We start from the raw sequence: 25,770 nt of genomic DNA, 5'->3' as shown, positions 1-25,770 counted from the left end.
AAGTCTGACCAAGAGAAACAAGAGGGAAGGAACAAGACAGTTGTGACAGAAATTCAATGAGGATAAAGTTTTCTGGACAGAGATTATGATGTCTTTTTCCAGAATTTTCACGAGTATATACTGCATATATTACTATTATAATCAGAAAAAATGCACATAAAAGTAAAGAGCAATCACACACCCTACAGCAAAGCCATAAAAAGAATTCTTTTCAGGGGACTTCTCTGGCTGTCCAATGGCTAGGACTCTGTGTTCTCACTTCTGAGGGCTGGGGTTCAATCCCTGGTCAAGGAACTAAGATCTAACAAGCCAAGCTGTGCAGCAGCAAAAAAAGAAAAAAGAGTCCAGTTAGTGATGGCGATCCCCTGGTGCTCTGCTGTGAGGAACTGCAGCAGAGGAACAGAGGAGAGTCAGAAATTCATGGAGTGAATGGCAGGTGAAAAGGTGAATGTTTGCAACTCTCTCATGAAGTCAGGCTGTAAATGATCTTTGTACACAACTGTTACCGTAAGTCCTTTCCAGGAGTTAAGTGAGATATAACAATGAATCAATTAAAACTTGAACAACTTTCCTCCTCCAGTAAAGGCCAAAATCTTGCTTTCAAGTAATTCCAGTATTCTTTATCAATTCAATTTCTGATTTCAGTTCAAAAAAGCTGGAAAAAACTCTAACCCAAACAAACTGTACAATCTGAAAATGAAGCCATGGAAGAGAATTTAACTTTGCTTGGGGGGTGGGGGGGAACGTCTAGACAAATGTTAGAGTCTAAAGAATCACACTAACTCTAGTCTACAGAGAAGTGAACTTGATCATGAGGAAATCAAATGGCAATGTGGGAGTAGAGTGAGGAAAGGAACAAGATTTCCAGACATCAAAGGCCTGTTTTCTAACTTGTCGCTCTTAGTCTGTGGCCTTGCCTACCTAAACAGGTTGGAAGATAAGGCGTTTCCTGTTTCTTTCTACTTTATTCAAGTTTCAGGAATGCTAATTCCAAAGAGGAGTCATTTATCAGTATAATAGGAACTCCTCTTTATTTACAAAAGACTAGAGGAATAAAAAAGTGTTTTCCTTTAGAGGATGAAAAAAAGTAGAGAGTAAATTAATCACTGTTTCTTTAAAAATGTAAATGCTTCCAGAGAACTTCTTATTATGATGGCCTTCTTCACTAGACCATTACAGAAAGGATTAGCAGCTTCAGCAAAGTACTAAATGACTTTTGAAGCCCCACAGGTAGACAGTAGTAGAATTAAGATCAGAATTAGATAAGTCTGTTGGATCTATATTTTCTTTGCACAAAAATAAAAAATTAAAATCCTAGGTTCAATTATGACACAAATAAAATTAAATAATCTGCATCTATTCAAAGATCAGGAAGCAACAGTTAGAATTGGACATGGAACAACAGACTGGTTCCAAATAGGAAAAGGAGTAGGTCAAGGCTGTATATTGTCACCCTGCTTATTTAACTTATATGCAGAGTACATCATGAGAAACGCTGGGCTGGAAGAAGCACAAGCTGGAATCAAGATTGCCGGGAGAAATATCAATAACCTCAGATATGCAGACGACACCACCCTTATGGCAGAAAGTGAAGAGGACTCTTGATCAAAGTGAAAGAGGAGAGTGAAAAAAGTTGGCTTAAAGCTCAACATTCAGAAAACTAAGATCATGGCATCTGGTTCCATCACTTCATGGAAAATAGATGGGGAAACAGTGGAAACAGTGAGAGACTTTATTTTGGGGGGCTCCAAAATAGCTGCAGATGGTGATTGCAGCCATGAAATTAAAAGACGCTTACTTCTTGGAAGGAAAGTTATGACCAACCTAGATAGCATATTTAAAAGCAGAGACATTACTTTGCCAACAAAAGTCTGTCTAGTCAAGGCTATGCTTTTTCCAGTAGTTGTGTATGGATGTGAGAGTTGGACTGTGAAGAAAGCTGAGCGCCGAAGAATTGATGCTTTTGAACTGTGATGTTGGAGAAGACTCCTGAGTGTCCCTTGGACTGCGAGGATATCCAACCAGTCCATCCTAAAAGAGATCAGTCCTGGGTGTTCATTGGAAGGTCTGATGCTGAAGCTGAAACTCCAATACTTTGGCCACCTGATGTGAAGAGTTGACTCATTGGAAAAGACCCTAATGCTGGGAAGGACTGGGGGCAGGAGGAGAAGGGGACGACAGAGGATGAGATGGTTGGATGGCATCACCAATCATCTCAATGGACATGGGTTTGGGTGGACTCCGGGAGTTGGTGATGGACAGGGAGGCCTGGCGTGCTGCGATTCATGAGGTAGCAAAGAGTCGGACACGACTGAGCGACTGAACTGAACTGAACTGAACTGATTCAAAGATCTATTCAAAGAGCTTCTATCTTTCAAATTGGGATCAGTTTTTCTTAAGTGCCACATAAAACTTCTACTCAGAACTGTGATGATTTAAGCAGATGTGTCATAAGAAGCCACACTAACCTACAAGTATGTAGAACTTCTTCTATGGCTATTACAGCAGAAAAAAATGCCAAGATCAGGAGGGTGTGAATACAGGCAGAGACATTTTTTTTAAAAAAAGACTCCCACTAACCTCTAAGCATTGACAGAATGCATCCAACTCTCAGTGTATCGTAACAACAAAACAGAACAAACTCTAAGCCAGAAAAGACCATATTTCTCAAACTGAGCTCCAAAATATTTGGGACTGGCTTTTTTTCAGGAGGGTGTTCACTCCTTTTTTAAAAGTAATACTGCCTAGAGTCACTTCATGGGAACTCTGAACTTCTCTCAGAAGGATTGAATGGTTACTAATGTATAATTTAATGGAAAAATCCTTTACTGTCTTTTAATATTATACTTATTTTTCCTATTTCCAATATTTCTTACAGAAAACAAAGGAAGACTTCTATTCTTTTACATAATAAATTGTTACTTCTTTGAATCTGCTGGTGCTTTTTTAAAATTTTGAAACCAATCATTCTTCCATACCTATTTTATGTGAATTTATATTTTTAAACCAACAGCAATTTTTTACATCATTTGCATATGCCATATATTCAAAGAAATAATCAGAGCTTTAACATATGTCCTATTTGATTAAAATGTAACTTGGACATAAGGATGTCATCTTCTTTAGGGAATAAATGTTAGAGAGTCTAAGGCCAGTCATGACCACAGTTTAAAAACCCATTAGAGGCCAAATAACATTTCATAGGAAAACAGATCAGAACAGCAACTAATTCTCAGGGGTAAATGCAGCACCCGCACTGTGCTTGTCTGCAGCGTCCTCACCGCTCCATCCCGAGCCCGGCAACCTAACAGCCCACTGGGCACAGCTGGCCCATTAACACTGCTATAAACAACTAAGTTTCATTTTCAATTTTTATTAAAGTACAGCTGATCTACAGCGTTGCTTTAGTTCTACTATACAGCAAAGTATACCAGTTATACATGTATCTACTCTTTTAGGTTCTTCTCCCATATAGGTCATTACAGAGTATTAAGAAGAGGTTCCTGTGTTATATAGTAGGTCCTTATTAGTTATCTATTTCTGTATACTAAACCACTAAATTTAAAATTGGTTTATCCCTCAGGAAGGAGGAAAAAGGTAAAAATTCAGGATAACAAATATTAAAGCATCAAGCAAAATAGTTTGCTTCCAGTCAGCAATCCTGGGTGGAGGTGGGAGCAGGGAGGGGATTACTTGACCTACAGTGTTTATCAAAGAAAGAAGCCCAAATCTCAGTCCTGCCCAGCTGTTTTAGTAATTCTTCTACCACATCCCTGTATAACTTGTTGAATCAAGACTGCAGTAGCAGTCTTCACTGGGTGGTCAAGGTGTTAAGAATTACCACGTGTAAAAAAATGAAGTTTATGATCAATAGAAAACAGAGAAAGTTGCTTTGGGGCTGTTATTGGAGCTTACCATAGCCGGTTTAAATACGGAAGTGAAAAATCAGTATTTTTCCAAGGGGAAACGTGAGAAATGTACACTACAGAAAGCCAATTGTTAGGCACTGGGGAGACCAAATTGTTGTGTTACAACAAAAATCACACACTGGGTTTATGCAGTTGTATAACACATCTCATATAAAACTTTTCTTTGAGTACAAAAAGTAATCATGTTTACATTTAGCTACCTTCCAAAGGCCTGGAAGTAGCTAATGATCAACCAAACAGTATCAGAGTAACTTTTAATCCTACTAGCCAATTCTAAAGGTGGGCAGAGGGGAGAAGAGAAAAAAAACATTATTACAGAAAATCTAAAGTAAGAAACTCCAGTACGCTTGCCTGGAAAATCCCATGGACAGAGGAGCCTGGTAGGCTGCAGCCCATGGGGTTGCTAGGAGTTGAACATGACTGAGCAACTTCATTTTCACTATTCACTTTCATGCATTGGAGAAGGAAATGGCAACCCACTCCAGTGTTCTTGCCTGGAGAATCCCAGGGACGGGGGAGCCTGGTGGGTTGCCGTCTGTGGGGTCGCACAGAGTCGGACATGACTGAAGTGACTTAGCAGCAGCGGCAGCAAACTAAGAAAACACCTATGGCAATTCAGCACAAAATCTTACCCCAATGGCTCAACAGTAAAGAATCCACCTGCAATGAAGGAGCCTCTGTTTCAGTCCCTGGGTTGGGAAGATTCCCCGGAGGAGGGCATGGGAACCCACTCCAGTATTCTTGCCTGGAGAATCCCATAGACAGAGGAGCCTGATGGGCTACAGTCCACAGGGTCACAAAGAGTTGGATATGACTGAAGCGACTGAGCACACACAAAACCAAGAAAACCTACTGCAATTCAGCAGAAAATCTTAAAAAGAGAAAATAGCAATAGGCAGAAATCACTAGCAGGTCTTGTTTAGTGAAAGAAGCTCCATTATTTTGTATATGCCAAAGTCAGCCAGCAAAAATAACATTGTACTGTGAAATTTTTAAACCTGGCTACTCTCTATGCAAAGGTACTTTCTTTGACCTTCCTCAAAAAGCAGCTTTGGACCTGTTCAGACAACTGGGCAAAGGATAAGTTTATATAGAATTCGAGGGAACTCTGTGGTTATAATTTCACTAAGATGTAAGCTCCCAAGGACAGGGACCCTTGTCTACCTGGTATACCACTACTGCCCTAGAATTTTACTCAAAAAATGTTCATTGAATTTGAATGAATGATGTATTCTACATTATACAGCCTGAATCTGGAAACCAGAGTGAGAATGTAACATCCGTCCCTACTGCACAAGCACCTCAACTGGATGACTATAGCCTGTTGGATTCAACAAGGTATTTAGTGGCAAGAAGAATGTGTGGCAAGTGTCTCAGAAAACAAAACTGCTATTTGTTAAAATGATTTATTATACTATTATTTTCTAAAGAGTTACCTAAAAATTAACTTACTAAAGATCCATCTGGAATACTATTGAAAAAATCAGGTTTTTTTCCCACTGCAGATATATATGAAGAATAAATTCAATCCCACTTATCAGCTATGATTAGAAAGGGAATTCAGCTCACCTGAGGAGCACTGAGCTTGACAAGAATACTCATATAATACATATTAATAGGAATATCTGGAAGGTCATCAAAGATATCAAGTGGGCCCCACAACCCAGTGAATAATACTCAAATGTAAAAATACAGGTTAAGAAACAGGAGTTACTATAAACTACAAAACTCAACAAAGCCAGATCACCTTCAAGCCTCCCTTCTACAATTTTACCAAAAAAATGCCCAATTTTGAAACCAAGGTCTTCAGTAAGTAATCCCACAGTTAACTACACTAAGCAGACATATCTTTGACCCAGAAATGATTTTTAATCAATCATATTTTTTGCCTAGAAATGATTTTTTTAAATTAATTGCATAAGCTCATTAAAAGAAATGACTTACATAAGCAAATAAGACTTTAAAACAGCAATTAATAATATACAAGTAGGCAAGTACATACTAATTATAAGGCATATTTATCCCTAATAATTATTTCTTGCTAGGAAATAACCACCAGTAAGCAATCCAAGACAATTTCATAACTGGATGAACTAGGTGGGTCTGAAGTCATCCTGAAGTAATCAGCTACAGCATGTAGAACATCTCAACACCAAATCACATACTATATATTAATCACTGCTACAAAGTCAGAGAAAAAAATATTAATTCAAAATAAAAGGCTTAATTCATTAAATGTGTTAAGTAAAATTTTATTTCCTGACGGGTTTTGATTCAAAATAAACAGAAGGGACAACAGATATCACCATTTTCCAAATTTTACTGAATTAATGGATCTAGGCAACGATCATCAGCAGCTGCTAACATCACAAAACTGAAACACAACCAGACATTACATACTCCTGATGGAGGAAAAAAGACACTTAAAAAAAATTCGGTTCTATTCTGGCCAATCCTTTCGCGCTAGTCTCAGAGGGAATACAGGAGACAGAAAAAATTAATATATATGTGTGCATATATGTATGTAATTTTAAGTCCTCATCTCTTAGATATACATCCTAAAATCTTTTAAGCTTAAATGATACATTTTCAAAACAAAATGGGGGAAGGAATTCCCTGGTGGTCAGGTGGTTAAGACTTTGACTTCCAATGCAGGAGGTGCGGGGCCAAAAAAAAAGAAACAAAACACAAACACAGAAGCAATATTATAACAAATTCAATAGAGACTTTAAAAATGGTCCACATCAAAAAAAAAAGGGGGGGGAGGGAGAAGTGGTTCAGAGTACAGATCAAGCAAGATTGGCAATTAGATGACAAATTATTGAAGCTGAGCAATAGCAAAGTGGGGTTTATCATTCTATTGTTTCTATATTTGTTCAGTTCAGTCACTCAGTCATGTCTGACTCTTTGCAACCCCGTGGACTGCAGCATGCCAGGCTTCCCTGTCTATCACTAACTTCCGGAGCTTACTCAAACTCATGTCCATTGAGTTGGTGGTGCCATCCAACCACCTCTGTATTTGTTACCTAACTAAATTTTCTCAGAATTACTGGTTTTTTAAAAGGAGAAATAAATAAATGGAAGCATCTGAAAATGATGGATGGCTGAGTCCAGAAATGTCCATCATGCACACACAGTTGGACCTGCATACCCTCTGATTAGAGGGAGAAAACTGGAATTCACAGGGTCCCTGGTTAGGGAGCTCTGCAGGGATTATTGTTAAACCCGTCCCGGATAAGTCCCAGGCTGTGTGATGCAGCACTCCTTCCTGGTTCACACCCAGGGCACCAACCAACAGAAGTTCTTCATGCCCTTTACTGAAAACTGAACAGGAAATAAACCAGAAGGCACAAAAAAGATGAGAAAAGGGAGACAAACACACAGGCAGTCAAATAAAAAAGAACTGAAAGACAACAGTGGTCAAGACCAACCAACTCATTTCTCAAACAAATACGGCTGTCAGTCCCTCATTCTGTAACCTAAATGTGCAGCTTAATACCTGAATCTGCCTTGCAAAAAATGCTCTTAACTTTCACAACTTTAAAGAAAAATATAAATATTTAAATAAATACACATGAAATTTTGCTATTTAAAGATATCTTATTGCAAATTCTTTTCTAACAACAGTCACCCCCCACATTCACTCATGGGGAAGGGGGAAATTACAGTATTAATATTAAAATATTAATATTATTAATAATGTAACCATTGATATTTACTGAGTACTTAAGCTGTACACTATGGAGTTTGATTATGTATGTATATGTATTAACTTCATCTTCAGGACAATTTTATGAGATACATAAAATTACTATTATTATTTATTATTCCCATTTCACCAATGTGGAAGCGAACCCTGTGGAAGCTGACCAACTAAGTATAACAAATACTAAGTGCTAGGTCATTTTTTTTTTTTTAGGCTTTGCCACGTGGCACATGAGGATCTTAGTTCTCTGACCAGGGATCAAACCTGTGCCCTCTGCAGTGGAAGCACGAAGCCCTAACCACTGGACTGCCAGGGAATTCCTGCTGGGTCATTTTTAAAATGTGCTTCATAATATTTTATATGAGGCCATGTATGAGTATATACACATATATGTATATAACAATTAGTAAAACAATCAAATGATTTGTCTACAAAGTCACTAAATGGTCTGTACACAGGTTCCTAATTACAAGTACAGTGTTTATTTACAACTGTCACAGACCACATTCACTTTAAGTTCATTTTAACAGAAATGTTTCTCTTGCCCAGGAAATAATCAAAGACCCAAAGATAACTGAACATACACAGATCCAAGCTGAACAAAAAGCCAAAGAAAAAGCATTACATATCATCAACTCCTTAAGAGTATATCCCTGTCTGAAATTTTATAAATCCCTCATTGGGTCAAGTACAAATCACTTTACACAGAGGAATTCTAAGAAAAATGCCAGAATTATTCTACAGTAGCATCCTCGTCTCCCACATCTTCATCAATCTGGACTCCAAATACAGGGGCAAATAATGTTAAGGAACTCCTCTGAATGAAAACACCTGCCCTTCGGGGTTGTACCAGATCATTAACGGATCCATCTAACTTGCTAGGTGGGACACCCAGTTTGACAAGGCAACCTCCCCACTCAGGGGACTATTTCATAATCTTAGAAATAAGCCCCAAATTCCACCTTACCTCCCACAAGAAAAGTTGTGCCACATGATCTCCTTGTTTCATTACAAAGCCTCAACATCTTCTCAGTCATCTAAGGTTGAAAACTCAGCACAGTGGTTCTCAAATTTCTTGGAACCTGGATCATTTTCAGAATCTGAGAAAAGGTCTGAGTTCTCTGCCCCAGAAAAATGCCAGAATATCCACAAAAACAACTTTGGACTGAATTTTTGGGAAATCTCAGGACTGATGATTAAATAGCTGCTGCTCTGGCTCCTCCTCCTCCTTTTCCCTTCACCTTCACAGTAGCCATCTGACCTTTCTTCCCCACCTGTCAGTATCTTTATCACTCTTTATCCAAAGAACTACTGAAACCAAACTGGGTCCCTCCCTGCCTAGGTCTCATCCACAGCTTCACCTCTACCCACCAAAGGTTACTATAAGCCTTGTTTGAATTCTCAGAATACTCTCTTGGGACACTTAACCATGTCTACCTTGTCTCCATCTCCCCTACTACACTTAAGCTCCTGAAAGGTAAGAATAATCTTACTCCTTTCTGTACCTCTTATAAAGCATGCAGCTAAGTGCCCTGCACATGGCAAGCATGAATGTCAAGCCTGAGGACTTAAAAGAAGTCAGCCAATCAGCATAACCTCTTAACTGGAAGGTTAGGCGTGTCTGATTAATCAATGCTTGGGCAGCCCAGGAAGTTGATGCAACTAAGCAGCTCCACCCATCATTTCCTGATCTAGCACCCTGCTCTCTCAGAGATGGGAGGTATGTGAGGTGGAGACTCAGAGGCTCTCCAGCCCACGGTCAGTTTTCTGCAAAACAAAACGTAGCTAGGCTTGAGCAGCAGCATTTTTCCAGCACTCTAATTACCTAAAACATTCCTATGGAGTATCAGCTTTTAAAGAAAATCCTGCTCACCAGCCATGCACAAACACACATTTCCATATACTGTCACTTTAGCTACAATAAAAACTTTCCTGTTACTAAGAACCTCCAGAACAGAACAATCTAGATATGCAGGCATTCAGCTATGAGTTAGGCAACCTCCTTCTCACTTTCAAAGCCCCAATCACATCCTTTAAATACTAAAATAAATAGATTCTAAATTTCAGTAAGAAACACTGTGAAGTCTCCACATGATTCTTTAGGATATTAAACACAGTTGTCTAAGGTCATGTTTACATATAGATTAAAAAAAACCCAAACATCAGTGTTAACAAAACTGATGATAAACAGGCTCCTGCACATCCAAACTAGAAAGAGGACACAAAATTTTTAAAGCTTCCATCTTTAAGGTATATAAAAGCATAAACTATGTCCTATTATAATGTTTTGGTTTTTTCTGTGTAAGTTATGTTTATTATATACATATATATGACTTACACAGAAATATATATATAACTTACACTAAAAAAACACCATAATGCTTTAATTACTTCAATAGAAAGCCCTAACTTCCCTGGTTCTAAATTAGTTAGATAAAGCATGCAGAGTTCACACCCAGAACCGTGAGGTACTTCAATTATTAACAAAGCAAACCACAAAGGAAAACCTGATCAGATTTCAGTGCTGGGTTAAATATATGCAAAACTACAGATACCAAACAGCAAAGCCAAACAAAATTCTCTCCCCTAAATTTTTATTAACAAGCTTATTCCTCTGTCCTACTGCCCAATCTTATACACAAGATTTTTAATGACATAACAGTAATCTTAATTCACAAACTGCTAGAATTTGTGACTCATGGGTATAATTCTTGCTTTCCATCCTCAAAGCAGGATCCTACTCGCCAGGCAAGATGGCCCTGTAGCTAACAAACCAATCCATCGGAAAAAGAAAACAAACATCTTTCCTAAACAAAACAGCACCTGAGCTGCAAGGAATGTTTTGTATCTACAAAGCACTTTCATAAGCATCTCACTGAGCCCTCTTTCTGTCCCTCAGCTTATGTGCATGTTGGGGTCTTTGAGCCAGCTGCTCCTTCTTTCTCCCCGATCTCTGCATGTCCACCTATCCCTTTGAGGTCCTCATGTCACCACAAACTTCATATTCCTCAGTGTTTTTGTAGTTCACAGCCTGCAACCACTGTGCTGAAAAGGAGATAAAAGCCCAGAAACTGAAACCTGCTCAAGATCACAGTAGTGATGTAGTCATTACTTCAGAGGTCAACATCTTCTGATATGCTAAAAATTTAAAACATCATATTTTAAGTTATAAAAGATTTAAATAAATAAAGAGGCTCACCGAGTTCTCTTTATGAAAACATTCTTCAATATGTTTTACTTCAGGAACTGACAGTCCCATTTTGTATTAAACCCTTCCCTCCTAGTTTTAAGACAATGTAAAAAAGCTCTGTATCCAAAACATCTTCTACAGTGATTAGCAAAGAACTAAAAATTTCCCAGGGGCAAACCAAAAGCTAACATGCATCACCTGGGAGAGGTGATAGTGCTGAGCCCAGGTCCGCCTAAAAGTAGACACTTTGGTGGTGGTGGTTTAGTCGCTAAGTCATGTGCAACTCTTGCAACCCCATGGACTGTAGCCTACCAGGCTCCTCCATCCACGGGATTCTCCAGGCAAGAATACTGGAGTGGGTTGCCATTTCCTTCTCCAGGGGATCTTCTCGACCCATGGATCGAACCCGGGTCTCCTGCATTGCAGGCAGACTCTTTACCGACTGAGCTACAAGGGAAGACAGCAGACATTTTAAAATCAGCCTATTCAGGACTTCCCTGGTGGTCCAACGCTTAGTAATCAGCCTGCCAATGCAGGGGACACAGGTTTGATTCCTGGTGTGGGAAGATTCCACGTGCCAAGAGGCAACTAAGCCCACACCCCTAGAGCCCATGCTATGCAGCAAGAGAAGCCACCGCAATGAGAAGACCTCACACCACAATGAAGAGTAACCACGAGAGAGAGCCTGCGTGCAGCGGTAAACACCCAGCACAGCCGCAAATAAATAAATAAAAGTCAACACTTCTTTTTCTTTTAAAAAAAACAAGAAACCTCTACTGAGTGTTGCACACACACTGAGTGTCCTCATGCAGAGTGACATTCACTCTAATTCTTTCTTTTACTGAGCGGAATGTCTGTGTGAGAAAAATATTAAAACACTAACGCATGATTAAACAAAACATTCTTCAGTTCCTGAATTCGCTTGGAAAATAATTATTTAATACCTACAGATATGCTACAATATGTCTGAAACTCTAATTCAAAATGAAAGCCAAACAATGTTAACAAAGGTTTCAGCAGCAGTTCAAATGGCGAAAAAGTAGTGTGTGAGTAACCACAGTATCTTTAAAACATGACAAACACAAAAGAATCTGCAGACTGAATGGCAGCATTTGTATTGCATGTGTCAATTTAGTTTCCAAACTTTATTCAAAGTAACATCAAAACAATACTGAAGTATTGTATACATTATGCATCTATTTTCTCTTGATAGTTATGTAAATCGAGAAGCATACAAAGTTTACTAGTTTTGTTCATGTATATTTAATTACATTATAATGTAAAAAAATTTTCAATTCTACTCATACTGAAGGGCCTCAATAAAGTTCTTCCTTCAGATGGTATTCATACGTTCTTCAAATTTACAAGATACTGCTCCCAAGACCAGAAGTTATACAGTGAAAAAGAGGATGACAACAGCATAGAAAAAACTGTTAATGTATCTGTAAGTATATACCACAGTTATTTGATTAAAACTACAAAAAAGGCTGGTCCATCCTCATCCAGATGGGCAACACTGGTGATGCACTCAAACTGCTACTTTCTAGAGGGGCATAAAGAAAGAGGGCCCCTTCACTTTGAGGATTTTCACCAATCTTAAACCTAAAAAATTCACCTTTGGTGAATTTTCTCCCATTTCACAAGTATAGAACCATTTCTAGTCTCTAATTTGAATGTTCAAGTAATTATTTCTGGGCTTCCCTGGTAGCCCCGTGGATAAGAATCCACCTACCAATGCAGGGGACACAGGTTTGATCCCTGATCTGGGAAGATTCCCATGCCAAGGAGCAACTAAGCCCATGTGCCACAACTACAAAGCCTCGCTCTAGAGCCCAGGAGCGGAAACTACTGAAGCTGGGGCATCTTACAGCCTGTGCTCTGCACCATAAGCAGCCCGCGCACCTCAAGGAAGAGAAACACCCACTTGCCGCAATTAGAGAAAGCCCATGCAAAGCAACAAAGACCCAGCACAGCCAAAAATAAACACAATTTTTTTTAAAGGGTAATTATTTCTCCTTCTATTCAAATCTTACAGTTTGAAAGCTAAGTTGTAGAAGAGATCTTTCAATAATTCACTCAGTATTACTGAGCATGTACTGAGCATATACCAGGAAATATTTCAGAAGTTGCGGGTATAACACTGGGCAAGTACAAAAATCCTCATTCTCATCAAACCTGTGTTCTAGGTGGGAGACATGAATAAAACATATACGATACATAAAGGTAAATATGGAGAGAAATGGAAGCGAGAGGTATATGCATCTTGCACTAGTAATATATTCAGGCATAAAAAAAATGAAGTCGCTCAGTCGTGTCCAACTCTTTGCGACCTGTGGACTGTAGCCTACCAGGCTCCTCCCTCCATGGGATTCTCCCTCCATGAGATTCTCCAGGCAAGAACGCTGGAGTGGGTTGCCATTTCCTTCTCCAATGCATGCATGCATGGTAAGTCGCTTCAGTCATGTCCGACTCTGCGCGACCCCACAGATGGCAGCCCACCAGGCTCCTCTGTCCACAGGATTCTCTAAGCAAGAATACTGGAGTGGGTTGGCATTTCCTTCTCCAAGAAACAATAGGCGCACATACAAAAACTGCACTCAGTTGATGCCAGCAGCATAGGGCACACACACACGCACAGAACTCAAACATCTTTTTTAAAACTTTTAAAAAACACATGTCAAGCACATGCACCATCTGTACTGTTTTCCTGGAAATTTGAAACATTCTGCCCAAGTTAGCTATGATACCTCAGGGCTCCTCAAACAGTTTGGGAACTAACAGTCTAGGCTCCCCACAACCCCAGGGGTAATGGTTAATAAATTAACCAACACACTGCGCAAAGTGGCTAGCCCCCAACCTTTCTGCAGGACTCCAGATTTGTAAACTGACTATTTGAAATCTCTACCTGGATATCTAATAAGCATCTCAAACTTTCCCTTTTTCCTGATATAACAATTAAACTTATGCTTTTGGGGGGGGTCATTATTATCCATACAAAAAATTATTTGGCTAGTCTAAAATGAATTATACTTGGATTTTCCTAAGCTCTTTAATTCTACTCATAAAAGCTAAAAGATTAGATAAAATCAGGGTAGATGTTTCAGGCGACAAATCTCACATCACGATCTGTCTTTTTTCTTCCCACCAACCTTCTTCTCAGATCTTAGCTTTAAACCAATTGTTCAGGAAAATCTCTAAAGACATAGGCCCCAAACAACGTTGTCCCATAGAAAGATCTAAGACAAGGCACTTCAAAATCTAACCACAACATGTTTATACCAAAGATTACCTGTGGCCCCCACCTGGTAGCCGAGTGGTTAAGACTCAGCTCCCACTAAAGGGGTAGCAAATTTGATCCCTAGTCAAGGAACTAAGATCCTGCATGCTATGTAGTGCATCAAATAAAAAGTAAATATCACTTCTAACCTTCACATCCTTTGATTCTCTAGTCCCCTAGACCTTCTCTACCAGTCATCTTCAATGTGGACTAGAGGGTGGAGTGTGGTAATCATATTAATGAGCCTTATTAACAGGAAGCTACTTGATCATCCTCAGGCAGAAAGTAGAGCCCACCAGGATTTGTTTGGAAGTCTTCGTAATGTGATGGAGCCTCTCAACTCCAGATTTCAGATTTTACTTATTCTCCTTTGCAAACTACCTCAGTTGTATTTCGTGCATGCGGAGAATGTTTAGACACACCTTGAGCAGGCCTGCAGTCTCACCTATGAAAAGGTATTTGGATTGTTTTTAAGTCCTTTTGAAAAGTAATGGAGTTGGCTCCTTGTTACTAGGGTGATGACAGCCCTAAAAACAGATATAATTTCCAAATGAAAATTCAAAGCACTCTGTAGCTTTGTTTTTTCAATCAGGAATGAGGTAGGAGGAGCAGCAGAGGCAATTATGGAGTATATTTATAAACATGTAAAGGAGTATGCTTCTTAACTCTGAATAACAAGATTTTAAATTGTTTAATTTACAGGAAAAAATGAAGGGAATAAGAGGACTGAAGAAAATAAACATCTGTTGTTGTTGTTCAGTCGCTAAGTTGTGTCCGACTCTTTGCGACACCACAGACTGTAGCATGACAGGCTTCCCTGTCCTTCACTATCTCCTGGAGTTTGCTCAAACTCATGGCTGTTGAGTGGATGATGCCATCCAACCATCTTTTCCTCTGTTGCCCCCTTTGCCTCCTGGCCTCAATCCTTCCCAGCATGCTAGAGTGTATGTTAACATGTATAGCTCTACACCATCACTGAACTTGGCACTACAGAAATGTCCAGAACAGAGGTTGTCAGATTGGTTTTCAGACTGGTCTGAAAGGGAAGAAAACTCCACTGAAGTACCCAAGAATCAACCAAAGCACCAGTATTATAGCACCAAGCCTAATGCTTCCAAAACATTAGCAGTTTAAAGGAGAGATGCCACATCTTAATAAATCCTTAAAAGAAAATAATATTCCAGCACCTATTCCTGATTCTAAAAAAAAGTTCTTAGCAAACTAGGGAGAGAGTAAAAGTTTATCTTAATAAAAGGAATCTACCAGAAATTTACAGAAAATAGCATACACATTAGCAAAACATTAAAAATATTCCCTCTCAGAATCAAGAATAAAGATGCCAGCCATCATATTACCAAAAAAAAAAAAAAAGATTGAAACATCCAAGGAAAAGACAAAAATCTGTCATTATTTGCACACTACATGTTACAGGGCTTTCAAATTAAACAATCAAATTAAAAGCTATTTGGTTTAGTAGTACAAAAACTTATCAAAGATCAAAATTAAAAACAAAAAACATTTTTAAAAGAATTACCACATGACCCAGCAAGTCAACTCCTAAGTATGTACCCAGAAGAGGTACTTAAAAAAATACCATGCACAAGTTTATAGCAGCACTACACTTGAATAGCCAAAGGGGAAAACAACCCAGATTTCCACCAGTGGATGAATAGATAAATCATAATATAAACAAATAATGGATTATTATTTCATAATTGATATGGGTTCAATCCCTGATCTGGGAAGATCCCACAAGCCACAGAGCCTGTGTGTGCAGGAGTGCCAAGTCGCTTCAGCCACGTCTGACTCTTTGCGACCCTATGAACTTGTAGCCCACCAGGTCCCTCTGTCCATGGGATTCTCTAGGCAAGAACACTAGCGTGGGCTGCCATACCCTCCTCCAGGGGATCTTCCTGACTCAGGGGTCAAACCCAGGTCTCCCGCATTGCAGGCAGATTCTTCACCAGGGGAGCCCCAGCTAAGCCTGCGCCCCACAACTGCTGAGCCTGCGTGCGGCAACTCCTGAAACCACACTCCCGAGAGCCTGTGCTCCATAACAAGAGAAGCCGCTGCCATGAGGGGCCAGTGCACCACAACTAGAGAGCGGCCCCCACGCACCGCAACCAAAGAAAAGCCTGGACTTCCTTGGTGGTCCAGTGGCTAAGAATCTGCTTCCACTCAAGGGAGTGCAGGTTCCATTCCTGGCTGGAGAACTAACATCCTGCACGCCACACGGTAAGGCCAAAATAAAAATTATTTTTTTAAAAAGGTGAACCTTATGGTATGTGATTCTTATCTACATTTAAAAAGTAGATGGAAAAGAACAATCAGTAAGATCTGAGGTGGGAAAAACATAAAAACTCTTTTAAAAAAATATGCTAAGACTACAGTAACCAAAAAAGTATGGAAGGAGATCAGAAACACGTAAGGAGTTCAAGAAAACAGCAATCTAAATGATTAAAGATGCACAGTGAGTGGAAAAGCAGAATGTCTGAATAAACTGAGAAAACCAATTATCTGAGTAAAAAGGTAGATACCTACTACACCATAAAAACATAAAAGTGCCAGACAATAAACTGCAAAATTTAATACTGTCAGTTATGAGAAATGATTTTAAACTATTAGTGGGAAATAATTCCTTACCTAAGCAAAAGACACAAAACACTGAAATACCTGACTAAATACAAATTTTAAGTATCTACTTGGGGCAAACACACCATAAAGTTAAAGACAAGCGAAAGACTGGGAGAATATACACACAAAAGGTTAACTTCCATGACATTAAATAGTTCACCCGGGCCAATGGGGGAGGGACAAAGTGTCACTATTTTAGCAATATTTTAGCATAATGGTGTAAAACAAAAATGAAAAGACTATAGTCTGCAAATACATAGAAAGGTATACAATGCCCAGCAAACTGGATGTTTTGGAAGGTGAGTTAGGGACATGTGTTTTTTCACATCTATTTTCAATGTTGTTTGAATTTCTGACCACAGAATGCTAGTTTTATAATGTCAAAATAATTTTAGAAGGAAAGTCTGAAAGGCAAAACTTGAAGTAGATGAGGGCCACTGAAGGATTTTTTTAAAGGGAAGTATAGCATGGTTGGATTAGTTTTTCTCACAAATCCCTGGAACAGCTTTTCAAAGAATGGCTATGAAAAGCACCAGTTTGGAAATATGACTCGTAATGATTCATTTCTCTATTCAACAAATGCTGAACACTTATTGGGGCTCGGCACTGAGCTAAGCATTGGGACCAATTATAAATGTTGCAAGTTGTCTCAGCAAAAGATCAAGTATGCTAGATATATTATACTTTGTGCCCCGGTATAAGGGATGTAAGGCACCATTTGAAAGGCATCTGTGGATAATATTCTTCTGATACTCCTTATATTACAAGAGGACCAGATATTCCTGATAATATAATCCATTTTTTGACAACTCGAAAAAGCAAAAAGTCCATATCAGCATGTTCCTACAAGTAACTGTCTTGTTTTCAAGATTCTCTGACTTGATAAAGTCCATGTTCTAAAAATCTTTGAATAAAGAAATTTCAAAGCCACCCCTGGTCATTTTCTCCATATCTTTTTTTTTTTTCATTCCTTGGTTTTGTCAAAAGATGACTAAAAAAACAGGACACAATATTAAGAGTTAACCCAAAGGAAAAACATTTTAGTGACTCACATTAGAGATATTTTTAATTGTGATTTAATCTGCATTGGTTTCTTTTTACAGTTGACATGTTCCCATTTTATCACACCCATCTGCTATTGCAACAGCAAGCCAGTTTTAACAAAAGACCATGACTATACATAAAAAATGTTTTAAACTTTCTCATCTTAAAATACATTTTTAAAAAGTGTCCACCAAGTGAAGGGAGGCACGAAAAAAAACAAAAAACTCTGCTGATAACTGACAAACAATTCATCCTACCATTTATCTTGCATGCTCAGTCGCTCTGTGACCCTTTGGACTGTAGCCTGCCAGACTCCTCTGTCCATGGGATTTTTCACGTGAGAATATTGGAGTAGATAGCCATTTCCTCCTCCAGGGATCTTCCCAGCTCGGGGATGGAACCAGCAGCTCCTGCACTGGCAGCTTCATTATCACTGAGCCACTGGAAAAGTCCCACCACTTAGCTTAGGGTACGTCAAAAACACGAGAGGTGTGGCGGCAGCTCCAAGTGATACCACTACCCGAGAGCTAACTGCTTAAGTATTTGGGGCTGAGGCTGCTGGTTAAGCAGACAATCACCATCACCTTGACAAAGTCAACTGCCTGAACGAGCTTTTCTTAAAGGTACCGTAATGCTACCACAATTCTCCCCAAACCATGCCAACAAGGTCCCCCATTTTTATAACTCCTATCTCAAATGCATGCTGTGGGCAATGCCAAGCAAAATGCACGTCAGTTTCTGAGGAAGTGATTATGGCAAGCATGACAGTCAAGACCTAGATACCCCAAGGCAGTTCCAACTTCACAGTATTTTATTGTTTTCACATAAGATGCCTGTTTAAATATGTTAGTCAGGATGGTTTTCACCCTAACTTTATTTTTATTTACTGTTTTACTTTGCCCACGCTGGGTCTCCACTGCATTGCTTGGGCTTTTCTAAATGCTTCATGTGGTCTTAGTTGCTCCGCTACATGTGGAATCTTAGTTTCCCAACCAGGAATTGAACCTGCATCCCCTGCATTAGAAGGTGGATTCTTAACCACTGGACAAGTCCCTCAAGATGATTTAAGTTATACTTGTGAAAGACTTTTTAATAAGAATAAAGTTCAAACCCCAGAAAAAAATCTTTTCAGATTCTTGGTGGTGCATACTCAGTTGTGTCCAACTCTTTGCAACCCTTTGGACTGTAACCTGCCAGGCTCCTCTGTCCATGGGATTTTTCAGGCAAGAATACCAGAGTGGGTTTTCATTTCCTTCTCCCAGGGATCTTTCTGACCCAGGGATGGAACCCGAGTCTCCTGCACAGGCAGAGTCTTTAATGCTGAGCCATCAGAGAAGCCTCAGACTCTCTGTAAAGAACATATAATCATATGGAAAAAACCTGGCCTAATCCCCAAGCCATCCTGAGAAAGAGCAGCATTTCTTCCCAGACCGATCACCAGAAATTACAATGGATTTTAAAAAACAAAAACTCCTTTGCCAAGAGGAGAAGTGGACAACAGAGGATGAGATGGTTGGATGGCATCACTGACTCTATGGACACGAGTCTGAACAAATTCATGGAGACAGTGAAGGACAGGGAAGCCTGGTGTGCTGCAGCTCCTGGGGTCGCAGAGTCAGACCTGGTGACTGAACAACAAATAACAACAACAAAAAACCCCCAGTCAACAGCACATACAAAGTGACTGACCTCTATCTCATAAACAGAGGGGGGAACCCTCTAATTAGAAACACAAAAGACGATGAGGCAAGGAGAAAACACTGAAGACTGAAAAAGGGGGCAATAGGCGGCACTTACCAGAGCCCTTTGAGTAGGAATATGTAACAACTGGCTATTGCTATAACCAGCTTCACAGCTTTGAAAAAGAAGGTTCACCTAGACATCTAATCTAATGTCACATGCAGAGCGTCAAATATTCATTCCTTTACATCCCGTCAGATATCTGTTCCTTTTAGCCACAACTGTCACTGCCCTGAGCCACACAAAAAATTTTTAATGTATGTAAATAGCTGCATTCCTTGAATCTAAAAGGAAGTGTCTGAGAGGCCCACAACTCCCTTCTGAGAGATTACAAACAATTTCTTTCACTTTAGTTGCTACACTGGTATCTGAACACCTTTCAACTCTTGCCTTACCCAAAAGGTAACCACCAATAGACAAAGGAGAACTTAATGGACCATGGGGTGGCCTGGTGTAAAATTAATAGTAATGAGAGTCTAACCAACCCAAATACATCAAATCTAATGGGGAGAGGAGGGCACTGAATTTGAGCAGAAGTTAAGAGGGGAGACAAAGTCATAAAATTGGAAGACTCACTACATGAGGGAGCAATAAACGTTTGCCACAGAGTAGATAAGGTGACCAGGTTGCCAGATCCAACCACTTGACGGGCAACTGGAATGGCTACAGAATCTAGGACAATTAGGTACTATGGTTCCAATTCTCTGTAATACCAAACTATATGACCTAAAACTGCCCTGTATTTCTGTATGTCCCCACACATCTATATTAAAAGCTAATAACATCTACTTACAGATGGTTACTTCTTTTTGGAAATGAAAAATATTCCAGAATCAGTAGAATCTTTTCCTGACTGCATTTATGCATGATCTGCAAATCAGGAGGCTGACTAAGCCTACTGAGAACTCCCTTAAATTGCTGAGTCTACTTACCTAATCTTTTTTTTCCCCCAAGAATTAGATGCCAGACTTCTGGGTAAGGATGATGGACTAAACACATAGCTATTCACTGATCCTTCCCAGAACACCAAGGGATTCCTTTTCTTTTCTTTTTTTTTTAATATGAAAACCCACAGAGATGAAGAGAACTGAAGATTACAGCCACAAATTTTTGAAAGCTGGAAAATAAATGGTTAAGAGGTAAAAGACCCAAAGACCCAAGAAAACTGAATCCTAAGGTAAGCATCACGACTGAGTGACTGAACTGAACTGAAGGTAAGCATCAAGGAATAGGCCTCCAAAAGGCTCAGTGGGGATAAATGGGAAGAATTAATAGAAAATCTTTCTGAAATGCAATTCTCAGATACCCTTCCACTCTCTCAGGCAGGCAGATAAATGCCTTTCCTTCACCCATGCAACACTGAAAATAATCTAAGGAGGTTTATAAATAAACAGGTTTACATGGACTGGAGATCACTAGGTATGGTGAAGACAGTTTAAGCTAACATATGTACTAGATTCCAGTCCCCAGTATGCTGATAAACAAATGTCTAACAACTGGCTGGGGTCTGGGGAGCAGAGGAAGAGGGGGAACAAGGGTAGTTATTTGTAATATTTGCAGCTTACCATAGCTGCTTCAAGCAACCAAACAATGTCACTGAATGCAGAATTCAGAAGAGATGCCTATGACAACATGGTGTTCCCACTCTATAGATAGATGTACATACTCTCAAGAGCATCCACAATTAAAAATGTAATACATAAAGTGGTGAGCTTTTAGAATTTATTAATTTTAATAGAACATTTAATAAGTCTGTATAATCTTTAATAATTGTTGTATGTAGCAACTCACTCACAAAGTTCCTGAAAACAACTGTCTCTGACATGCTAGTACTACCCACTAACCCCAGACCCCTTTGTCAATACCTTTCTCAAAAGACTGACAGCCAGGCCTTCACTTCCAGGCAGTGATTAGAAGAGACGTCTCTTTTTGCCCAGCGATTAGTCTACAAGGAAAAATATAAAAATATTGACAAGTTCTCAAACTATATTTGACCAGCCAGATCATCCTACTTCAATGCTCACAACTGATAAGTCCTACTTGCATGTTCAGAGCTTCCAGTCGGCTTCTTAGGATCCCACTCTTAAATATCAGGAAACAGCCAAGAGTCATTAGACATTCTAGTATAAAAAATAGAAATGGAAATAGAAAAGGCAAGCTGAGAGACCTGGGCAGTCACACAGCACTCTGCACTTTGAAGAGCTCCATGTTAGGTTTGATGCTCTGCTGTTGCTGTCTTAGAATTCTTTAATAATGTTAAACAAGGGCCCCACATTTTCACTCTGTACTCAGCCCTGAAAATTATGTAGCTAGTCCGGACAGAGACTATAATGGCAGAAGAAAATTCTGGGGAGAAAGACATATTAATATTTTCAGAAATATAGCACAAAATATTATAAACAAGAAGAACAGTATTTTTAAAAAAAAGGACAAAAAAGAGAGAATCAGAAAGTGATCACTAGCATACTTCCTTGCTAATTTAAAATGTAAGAGCTGAAATGAAAAACTCAATAGAATAGCATAAGAATTCTGAAAGATGAGTCCAGGAGGTCCAATATCTGAATAATAAGAGTTCAAAAGGAGATAAAAAGGAAAAAGGGAGAAGTCATCAAGAATGTGCCTGTGATGCAGGAGACCTGGGTTCAATCCCTGGGTCAGGAAGATCTCTTGGAGAAGGGAATAGCAACCCACTCCAGTATTCTTGCCTGGAGAATTTCATGGACAGAGGCACCTAGCAGGCTTCAGTCCATGGGAGTCACAAAGAGTCGAACACACATCAACAAAACAGTTCCGTGATTGAAAGGATTCATCAAATGCTCAGCACAATGGATGGAACCAAACTCACACGAAGGTACATTATTGTGCAATTTAAACACTGAGAAACAAAAGAACTGATCACATAAATAATTAGGAACTTAATGACTTCAGCTTCAAGAGCAATGCAGTAAATGTGGAGAAAACTATAAAACAATGAAGTCATGCCTTGAAAATTTGCAAGCTAGAATTCTATACCCAGCCAAACAATCAATTAAAAGTAAGGACAGAGTAAGATGGGTTCAGTCATTCAAAGTCTCCAAGCTGATTAAAAAGCAAACCTTCCCTTTCTCAGGAAGCTATTGGAGAATATGTTCTGACAAAGTAAGACACAAGAAGATATGAGATCTAGAAAACTAGAACTCAACACAAAGAGGAAAAGAGTAACCCTAAGATGCTGGTGAAGGGAAGACTCGGGCTAAGAGGTACACATAAAAACAATGGGCAACCAGTCAATATGGGACCATATCTTCAGGAATATGAGAAGCTAATAGAACACCTTAAGTGTTAGGATTTCCTGAAAGCAAATTTGGGCAAGTTGCAATCTGAACTATAAAAGGCATTAATATAAAAGTAAGCAACAACAAAGAAAAACAGAAATTTCACAAACAACCAAAATTGTATAGAAAAGTAAAAGTGTTCACAGATTGTTAAATGGCTTAACTGTGAATAGCACATTCACTCTTAACTGTGTAAACACTGAACACTGATCTAAGCAGTTATGAACACCTATACCAAGATGGGAAAAGAAAAAAAGCTACCTAGGGATGAGGAAAAAGAACTAAATCTTCATCTGCCATAATGGGAAATAAAGTTAATACCTGAAGCTGAGAAATCAAGAAATCAGAATATAAGAATGCTATTAAGAATGACAAGGTTCAGAACTTGCTACCCCAAAATACAGTGCCTTGGCATAGTGAATATTTCACGCTGAAGAAATTTGAGAAATGACAGGTGCAGGAAGGACTATCTGACCTCTTTGGACTCTGAAGCAGGTCCTAAGACCCTCGTGTGAGAAAGGCCTTCCCTACACCTGGAGGAAAGGAGGATCCTTATTTCTGAAGATGAATAGATAAAGAGAAATTCAAAGTAACTGGCCTTGTTAAGCTTCCCATTTATTAACCTTAGCTCATATTATTTTGTCCTATCACATTCTTCCATGACTTTCTACTCTTTCAAACTCAGTATCAAAATGCTCAGGCCTGGATTTCCCTGGTAGTCCAGTGGTTAAGAACCCACCTGCCAATGTGGGGGACAAGGGTTGATCCCTGTTCCGGGAAAATCCCACATGCCAAGGAGCAACAAGGCCCCTGTGCCACAACTACTAAGCCTGCGCTCTAGAACTCGCATGACTTTACAAGAGAAGACAGTGCAATGAGAAGACAATGTACCACAACGAGAGAGAGGCCCCACTCACTGTAACAAGAGAAAGTCCATGCATAGCAACAGAGACCCAGTACAGCCAAAAATAAATAAATACATATGTGTGTTAGTCACTCAGTCCTACTCTTTGCAACCCCACAGACTGTAGCCCACCAGGCTCCTATATCCATGGAATTCTCTAGACAAGAATACTGGATTGAGTTATCATTTCCTTCTTCAGGGAATCTGCCCAACCTAGGGTTCAAACCTGGGTCTCCCGCATTGCAGGCAGGTTCTTTACTGTCTGAACTACCAGGGACGTCCACAAATAACTACATATACACATTAAAAAAAAAAAATGCTCAGGCCTAACCACTTCTTCAGGTTTTCATTTCCTTATCACACAAAATCTATATTATCAATAAATAAATTTGTATGCTTTTCCTTTGTTAGTATGTCTCTTGTCAGTCCATTTACAGGATCCTAGCTACAGAACCTAGGAGGATAGTAGGAAAAAGAATTTCTACTCCCCTCCAAGAACACACAGGTAAGAATCAGCTATAAGAAATTAAAGCGTTTGCCTCTAGGGAAGAAGTGGGGGATCAAGTGGGAGAACTGCTGCTTTTCAAAACAAGTCTTATAGAGCTACTGAATCATTAAACTATGCACATTTAACACACCGATAGAAAAAATACAAAATAAAAACATGAGAAAAACTAGCACCAAGTTCAGCTTGATTGAGTTCATGATTCTTTTTTTTCAGATTACAAGTTTTCCCAATAAGAAACTGTTCTCCTTTCATTTGTTGTATTTCCCATTTTTCTACAATTGATTACTCATATAATAAAAAGTTAATAATCATCTTACTACTGTCTGATATTCTAAGTCATCTGCAACTCCAATTATTATTTAGGGATATTCCTATATCATATGATACCCAACTTGGCCCAACTCAGGAAAAGGCGGCAGTTATCCTTCACGGAGTTACCACAGCAATATATACCAAATGACTCCCTATCTCACAAAGGGTTTCCCTCCGCAAGCCTACAATTCTGCCAAAACACTACAAAAAGACTTTCCACTTAACCCTGTGAGAAATTCAAATAAAAAACACAACAAACTCTAGAATGTGCCTTTAAGGGGCAACAAATTCAATTTTTTTCATCTCTTTATTACCCTAGACACTAAAAGATTTCAGTACATATAAATTACAATATACAACATTTTATTTAAATACAACTGATAGCATTTAATATTTATTTTTACTCTTTCTTTATATAGCTGTCAGGCTGACCTTAACTAGCTAGCAAAGTTATTATACAGTCAGTTTACAAAACACAGTTCAGATAAGTAAATGCTGTCACATCCTCTTGTGCACCTCCAGATGATGGTAGTCATGGTCAGCACAGGATATTTAAGGAGGAATCTGCTTACCACAGAGAACTGAGCCAATCTGTAGACAGATGTAGTCCAGTCAAAGCAACTACACATGTTTTCACTTATTCCTTTAAGAGTGATTTGATTTGTTTGGATTTGGTATAGAATCATTTCTGGATTTAAAGAAAATGAGACAAGGTTTTACAGCTTGTTATGTTATGTTAGCAGGAGAAGAGGATGACAGAGGACGAGATGGTTGGATGGCATCACTGACTCAATGCACGAGTTTGAGCAAGCTCCGGGAGGTGGTGAAGGACAGGGAAACCTGGCATTCTGTAGTTCTTGGGGTCGCAGAGAGTTGGACATAATTGAGCGACTGAACAACAACAAAATGTTGGTAGGCAGGCGGCTGTGAAGGAATTCTAATCTAAAAAGATTCCTTTTGCACTTAAAACTGAGGTGGGACAGGCATACCTGAAGTCATAGTCTATTTACATTTCTCATCTCTGTTTTGCCTAATCATGGCAAAGACTATTTTGTCCTCCTTACTAATTAGTAAACCCTAGCATGGTAATGCGGCCTGTAGGATTATGAACACTCCTCACACACATACCTCTAAAGCCAGTAAAATAAGTCTTTGACATTTAAAAAAAAAATTTTTTTTTCTCAAACTGTCAATAAAAACAAGCTGCTGCCA

At 39.2% G+C, this 25,770-nt stretch overlaps 1 protein-coding gene across 4 annotated transcripts in view; it reads right to left on the bottom strand.

Moving 5' to 3' along the window:
- FBXO34 (F-box protein 34) overlaps window positions 1-25,770 on the bottom strand; it is a 70,050-nt gene that overhangs the window by 7,938 nt on the left and 36,342 nt on the right. Inside the window, exon 2 of one of the 4 annotated variants that reach the window (XM_043472158.1) lies at window positions 21,386-21,465. The exons of 2 other annotated variants lie outside the window; for them this stretch is intronic. The gene's annotated coding sequence lies outside the window, so the exon portion shown is untranslated. Of the gene's footprint in view, window positions 1-4,962; window positions 4,968-21,385; window positions 21,466-25,770 lie in introns of those variants that run through there. One more of the 4 variants, XM_043472160.1, reaches the window with a different exon arrangement.

The sequence above is a fragment of the Cervus canadensis genome, chromosome 6, assembly GCF_019320065.1.
Source record: "Cervus canadensis isolate Bull #8, Minnesota chromosome 6, ASM1932006v1, whole genome shotgun sequence".
NCBI lineage: Eukaryota > Metazoa > Chordata > Mammalia > Artiodactyla > Cervidae > Cervus > Cervus canadensis.
This window is presented reverse-complemented; position numbering and strand designations above follow the sequence as displayed.